Source organism: Sus scrofa, chromosome 18, assembly GCF_000003025.6.
Source record: "Sus scrofa isolate TJ Tabasco breed Duroc chromosome 18, Sscrofa11.1, whole genome shotgun sequence".
Lineage (NCBI taxonomy): Eukaryota > Metazoa > Chordata > Mammalia > Artiodactyla > Suidae > Sus > Sus scrofa.
The window spans coordinates 19,180,279-19,188,152 of record NC_010460.4 but is presented as its reverse complement, the minus strand read 5'-3'; positions in this window follow the sequence as shown (position 1 = coordinate 19,188,152).

Here is a 7,874-nt window from a genome sequence, read left to right as displayed (position 1 = left end):
CCAAAAAAAAAAACCAAAAAACAAAAAACAAACCCTAAAGGAAAGGAAAAAGCCCACAACTTTCTTCAACAAAAGTATCTCATTTTAACAATGTATTGAGCATCTCCTATGCTGAGCACTGGGAAGATAAGACAGGGTTCCTACCCTTTAAGCGCTTCCAGCCTCATGAAAGAGGCTGATGCCTGGGTTCCATCACAAGGGAGGGAAGATGTGTTTATTATATTGTGTTATACTATATTATATTATATTACTCTTCCACAGCAGTAACCAGATCCACAGCAGTGATAAATCTGAATCCTTAACCCACTGAACAACCAGGGAACTCTCTATTTCAATGTTTTTTTTTTTTTTCTTTTTATGGCTGCACGTGTAGCATATAGAAGTTCCCAGGCTGGGGGTAGAATCAGAGCTGCAGCTGCCGGCCTACACCACAGCAACGTCTGCTACCTACATTTGCAGCAACGCCAAATCCTTAACCCACTCGGAGTTAAGGATTGAGGCCAGGAATCAAACGTGCATCCTCACAGACTCTATGTCAGGTTTTAAACCTGCTGAGCACAATGGGAACTCCTCTATTTTAGTGGAGATAGCACACATTCATTGTACAGTTTATGAAGGTGACTAAGAGGAAGGTGGGACTGCCTCTGTAGGGTACCAGGGGGGCCTCTGATGATCACATAGATCCTTGATTTCTGCTGGTTTTATTTCCCTAAACCCAAATTGGCCAGGATCCTGATCCTTCCTGTGGGTGAGGATTCAAAGGGGGGTATGTGAAGGGAGTCACAGTGGCCAAGTCCACACGCTGGCCACACGCTGGCCACACGCGGTCCCTGGGAGGCGAGTCTCCTCACTGTGAGAAAGTTCTGTTCAAGGGTGAGGGAGGAGGCAGAGTGCCATGAACAGCGACCACAGGAACAGGCGACGTGTCCATGGCGGGGGAGGAAGATTTGACAGTGCGTGTGGGTAGAGGACATTTTTTAGAATGGAAGTGCCCCTTGCAAAGTTGCTGACATAATTAAAAAGGAAGCCAATAACACATGTTGTCAAAGATGTAGAGAAAATTCAACCCTTGTCTGTTGCTGGCAGAAATGTAAAATGGTGCAGCTGCTATAGAAAGCAGTTTGGCAGTTCCTTAAAATGTTATAAGTAGAGTTTTTTGAGGTTTTTTTGTTTTTTGGGTTTTTTGTTTGTTTGTTTTTGCTTTTTAGGGCCCCAGTTGCGGCGTATGGAGGTACCCAGGCTAGGGGTCCAATCGGAGCTACAGCTGCCGGCCTACACCACAGCCACAGCAGCGCGGGATCTGAGCTGCGTCTGTGACCTACACCATAGCTCACGGCAATGCCAGATCCTTAACCCACTGAACAAGGCCAGGGATCGAACCCGCAACCTCATGGTTCCTAGTTGGATTTGTTTCTGCTGTACCACGACAGGAACTCCAAGGTTTTTGTTTTTTAAAATTGTATTGGTGTGTAGTTGATTTGCAAGTTTGTGATCATTTCTGCTGTACAACAAAGTGATGCAGTCACACACATCTGTTCTCCTTCAGATTATTCTCCCACATGCATCATCACAGGATATTGGGTAGAGGTCTCTGTGCTATATAGCTGGTCTCAATTGTTCCATCCGCCTCAGTGTGTACAAGCTGAGTTACCATAAACCATATATTCTGCAATTCCACTCCTACATATAAGCCCAAGAGAATTGAAAATACATTCACACAAAAACTTGTGTATGAACAGTCATAGCAGCATTATTTATCATAGACCCAAAGTGAAAACAACCCAAATGTCCATGAACAATGGCTAGACAAAATGTGATCCTTCCACACAGTGGAATATTACTTGACCATTAAAGGGAATGATGTTCTGAAACCTGCCTTAACATGGATACACTTTGAAATCATTGTGCTACGTGAGATACACCAGACATAGAAGGCCACATCTTATGTAATGACATCTGTATGAACTGTCTTGAATAGGCAAATCCCTAGAGACAGAGAATGGATAAGTCGTTCTCGGGGGTGAAGGAAATAGGAGGTGACTGCTAATGGGTCACAGTTCCTCTTTGAGGCGAGAAGAGTGTTTTAGAATTGACAGTGGTGATGGTTGCACAACCTTGTGAATATATTAAAAACTGCTGAATTAGTTGAAAATGGTGAATTCTGTGGTATGTGAGTTATATCTCATTTTAACAAGCTGATGACAGCTAGCTAGCAAAGGTCCAGAAAGCCTGGGAGATAAGGGAGGTGAGGGTGACCAGATGTCAGAGCAGGTGCCTTTCCTCCAACCTCTTTTTATTCTTTGTTCCATGCTTCATCAGCGTATTTCCAGCAGCCTCATCTGGCAGGCACTGAGCTTGGGGCTAGAAGAGGCACCCCGGTTCTAGTCTCAGCCTCGTCCCCTTTCACCGGGAATTGGAGGCTCTCAAGACTGAATAGTTCTCTTCCACCTTCTGCATCCGTCCACCCTCACTTGGTCTTTGGGGAAGACTGCACGTTTGGAATTACCTCCTCTTGGCTTCTGTATTCCTTCTCTTCCATTTTTAGGTGTAGAGCTTACTTAATTGATTATCTCTTTTATTAATAACATACACAGGGAACCTCTGCAAAAACAAATGTCACAAAGAAGGTAATTAGATTCACCCCTATTAACCCTTCTGGCGATAAGCTCTGCCAACATGTTGGCATGTTTGGTGTAGTCTTGGGCTTTTTCCTATGTGGTAATATGAATATATTTCCATATGTGGGAGAGTGTATATTTTTATTTTAGGGCAAGTCTTTCTCCTGTACTTTCAAGCTTTCCCTCTCTGCCAGCTCCTTTCCCTCCATCTCAAAAAGGAAGGACTTCCCCCCACCCAATCTTAAGAAGCAAGGGTGGGGACTCCCTGAAGTCTGGGGCAGGGTTTGAAGGAGATACTTGAAGCAGTAAGACAGGCACAGTCATTCAGTCATTTGATGAATGTTTAAAGAGGACCTTTTGGGAGTTCCCGTTGTGGCTCAGTGGAAATGAATCCGACTGGGAACCATGAGGTTTGGGGTTCCATCCCTGGCCTCGATCAGTGGGTTAAGGATCCGGTGTTGCCATGAGCTGTGGTGTAGGTCACAGACATGGCTCGAATCTAGTGTTGCTGTGGCTGTGTTGTAGGCCGGCGGCTACAGATCTGATTAGACCCCTAGGCTGGGAACCTCCCTATGCCGCAGGTGTGGCCCTCAAAAGACAAAAAGACAATAAAATAAAATAAAGAGGACCTTTTGTGTGCCAGGCATGGGGGTGAGGGGTGACTCCGATTGGTCCATCTGACGTGCAGTCTGTGACGGCCCTCAGCCTTGAGCTGGACAAAGTGAGTGATCGCTAGTTGGGGCTCTGACAACGGCACCAGCACTGTCCCACAGAATTTCCTGCAGTGATGGGAATCTTCTGTATTCATGATGTTCAGTACCATCCCCACATCCACATATGCGTGTGGCTCTTGAGTGTGGGAAATGTGGCCAGTGGGTTTTCATTTGATTTATCTGTAATTCATTTAAATTTAAATGGCCTCGTGTAACCAGTGGCCATTGGGTCGGATGGCAGAGAATTACCTATGGAGGGATTTGACCTAGTGGAGCAGGGAGAGAAGGACAAGTAGATGTTACCAAGGAAGTGATGCTGGAGTTGAGATTGGAAAAGGAGGAAGTGTCAGGAAGGGCTGGTGAAGTCCTAGCAATTGTGTCTTCTGGTTGTTGCATTTTTTCGTAAGGCCCTACAAAACCTGGATCTGCCCCAGGAAGGTGTTAACTAGGACTGAATTAGTTAGGGGGGAGCATGGCAGGTCACAGGAGCTGAACAAGGGCACAGAGATGGGGAGGCACAAGGTGAGAACCTACGGGTTGGGCAGGACCCTTGGGGGACCCCAGGGCTCAGGATGGAGCCAGAGAGCTCAGAGGCCGGCGGCAGTCCTTACTCTTGCGCCTCTGTTGTGCCTTCACCAGCTGATGACGCTTGTCCCCGCTGCTCCGCTCAGCTTTTCACTGTGTCCTAAGTTCTGCTTAGACCTGGTATCTGCTTTTCTGCAACCTCAGCTTGTCATGGTCCCCATGACTCCAGCTCTTTCTATGCTTCCTCCTCAGTCAGCTTCCCAAATGCCTCGTTCTCAAGTCGACAGGAGAGAGAATTGAGAGACCCACCTCATCCTGCCACTGACCAGGAACTCCAGCTGGTCTGGCCTCGGTGCCTGAGGATGCTGGTCAGGTGCCATAAGCAGGGACACGCAGGATGACTCTTCATAGCAGGGCTGGCGGTGCAGTGCAGTGGGCAGCACTGCCTTCTTTCTTTCCCTCCAGCTGTAATCCATCCCTTTATAGACAAGATCCTGGAAGGAATCGGCTTACACTTTTTCCTTCTCTTCCTTACCTTTCTGTCATATATTTTTCCTCTCTCACTCTTTTTTTTATATCAACTTTGTATTTTTTTAAATGTCAATCTTACCAAAAGGTTGAAAGTAAGTGCAGTGACACCTAGGCCTTTACCTAGACCAGAGCTCTCAGCCTTGGCACCATTCACATTTTGGCCTGCTGGATGATTTTTGGTTTTGGAAGCCTGTCCTGTGCATTGTGTGGGATTTTAGCAGCATCCGTGGTCTCTACCTACCAGATACTGGTAGCACCCTTTCAAATGAGACAACCAAAAATGTCTCCAGACATCACCAAATCTGGGAGGCAAAGTCATCCCTAGTTGAGAAAAATTGACCTAGATTCAGGAACTAACATTTGCACACAGTATGTGTATATGTGAATGTATGTATAGACATACATGTGCATGTGTAATAAATTGTATATATTACATAATGAATAATACAAATACATGTAAACATACATATATGTATATGTGCATATGTATTTCTTATATACAGATAATCAGAGTGACTAACCAAATGTGGGAAAGTGTTAAGTTGTGGATCTCAGGGTTCCTGTTGTGGCTCAGTGAGTTGCAAACTCAACTAGTATCCATGAGGATGTGGGTTCGATCCCTGGCCTTGTTCAGTGGGTTATGGATCCCACATTGCTGTGGCTGTGGTGTAGGCTGGCAGCTGCAGCTCTGATTTGACCCCTAGCCTGGGAACTACCATATGCCCTGGGTGTGGCCCTAAAAAGACCAAAAAAAAAAAAAGTTGTGGATCTCTATATAATACATATGCATATTATACATATAATGTGTATTTATCTATGTGTTTTACATACATAGAAAGCAAATGTGACAAAATGTTAAAATATGTATGTATACATACAGTAAGTGTGTATATATACACACTTTATATATACATATACATGTGTATATATATGTATATGTATATACTTTATATACATATATATATATATGCACTTTTCTTTCCTGAACCTTTTTTTTGTTTTTTGGGGTTTTTTTTAGGGCCAAACTTGTGGCATATGGAAGTTCCCAGACTAGGGGTTGAATCAGAGCTGCAGCTGCTGGCCTACAACATAGCCTCCAAGCCTTGTGTTTGACCTACACCACAGCTTACCATAATGCTTGATCCTTAACCCATTGAGCGAGGCCAGGGATTGAACCTGAATCCTCATGGATAGTAGTTGGGTTTGTAACCCACTGAGCCACAATAGGGATTCCCTCCTGAAACATCTTAAAGCAAGTCACATATATTATTATTCTTCACTCGTAAATACTTTAGCTGCTGAGAATAAGGACATTCTCATTTATAACCACAATAGGATTATCATGGTCAAGAAATTGACTTCAATTCAGTATAATTTTATAGTTGTTACTCATTTTCTCCTAATGAATTTTTTCCCAGTGAGCTAGATTATTTTTTGACCAGTGATTTAATCAAGGATCACACATTGTGTTTAGCCACTGTGTTTTTGTGGTCTCCATTAATCTGAAACAGTTTCCTCCTGTGCAGGGCAGGGGAATTTTTTTGCATTTTTAGGGCCACATGTGTGGCATATGGAAGTTCCTAGGCTAGGGGTCAAATTGGAGGTGCAGCTGTAGGCCTACTCCACAGCTCATGGAAACACAGGATACTTAACCCACTGAGTGAGGCCAGGGATCAAACCCATGTCCTCATGGATCCTAGTCAGGTTTGTTACCACTGAGCCGCAATGGAAACTCCCATGTTGACATTTTTTTAAGTCTAGCAGCAGTTGTTTTGTTGAATGTCTTCTTTTAATCCATCACATTCAACTTCTGCCTCCACTGCTCCAGTGAAATTGCTTGATAACTGTCATTGTTGCATTAATTCTACAATTCTACAGATTGCAAACTAGGAGTTCCCATTGTGGCTCAGTGGTTAACGAATCTGACCAGGAACCATGAGGTTGCAGGTTCGATCCCTGGCCTTGCTCAGTGGGTTAAGGATCCGGTGTTGCTGTGAGCTATGGTGTAGGTTGCAGACGCGGCTCGGATCCCACATCGCTGTGGCTCTGGCATAGGCGGGTGGCTACAGCTCTGATTAGACCCCTAGCCTGGGAACTCCATATGCCGTGGGTGCGGCCCTAGAGAAGGCAAAAAAGACAAAAAAATAAAAAAGGTTGCAAACCATAACATTATTTTATGTACCACTAAGAATGAGGTGGGAGGGGCTCACCTCAAATTAACAATGAAGTACCATTGGTTATATGATACATTGTGTTCAAATGTGAAAAAAAATATGTCTCTGAATGAATGGAATTTGGTAATTGCCAAAGCCAGTGTCCTGTTTGCCATCCACTCCCTTCTTCTCAAGTCTCTTTTCTCTGGGCTTTCTTGACACCATCCCTCTTGGCTCTCCTAGCTCAGCCTGTGCTTCCACATCTGGTTTTCGTTTTTGTTTTTTGTGTTTTTTTTGTTTGTTTTTCTAGGGCTGCACCCCCAGCATGTGGAGCTTCCCAGGCTAGGGGTCCAATCGGAGGTGTAGCTGCTGGTCTACACCACAGCCACAAACAACGTGGGATCTGAGCCACGTCTGTGACCTACACCACAGCTCATGACAACGCCGGATCCTTAACCCACTGAGCAAGGCCAGGGATTGAACCTGCGTCCTCATGATACTAGTCAGATTCGTTTCCCTTGAGCCACTTCGGGAACTCCCCATATCTGTTTTATTTCTCCTCTTCCTGTGGTCTCTATTTATACGCTGGTTCTCCCCTTGTGCCCCACTTTGGCTATGCTCTCTACCACTTCCGCTTCCTTCCCACCCCTACTCTCCCACCCTCCCTGACTGCACCAAGGTTGGGCACCTGGCTGTAAAACATGAGCGAAGTGAATCACACCTTCTCTCTGGGGGACGTCAGGCGGCCATGGAAAATTCAGGGAGATGCCCTGCAGGCATTCGGGAGTCAGGAGTCAGGGACCAGGGCTCCCTATAGAGCTATTGGTCGGGGTTGTAGGTTTAGAGGTACTCCAACGCAAGCTCATGGTTGGGGCCGAGAGCTCGTCAGGGTAGTGCAAAGAAAGGAGCACCGAGTTAGGAAGCTTGCGAACAGCCTCCTTTGATTTAGGGGTAGAAGGAAGAAAAAGAACTGTCACAGGTGGAGGAGGAGAGCAAGAGCCTGGAAGAAAGGGAGTCTGGGGGGAGCTGCACGCAGCAGCTGTCCGGGAGAATGAGGAAGGGAAGAGGGACCACGATCTGCTGGACAGGGGGCCCTCTTGGTCTCAGGCTCCTTGATAAACAGGAGTTGAGAGTAAACGTAGAAAGGAGGAACAGAGGCCTCCGCGGAGCGCACACCGTAACCGTAACCACGTGCTGTCACAATCCGAGTCTGCGCCCCGCCGCGCTGCGCACCTCCTCTTCGCCCCCTGGTGGTGGGAGGATGCAGCCTGCGTCCCTGAGCTGCGACAGCCGCGGCGATGCCACCTGCTTTGAAGCCTGCAGTGGCCAGAGGC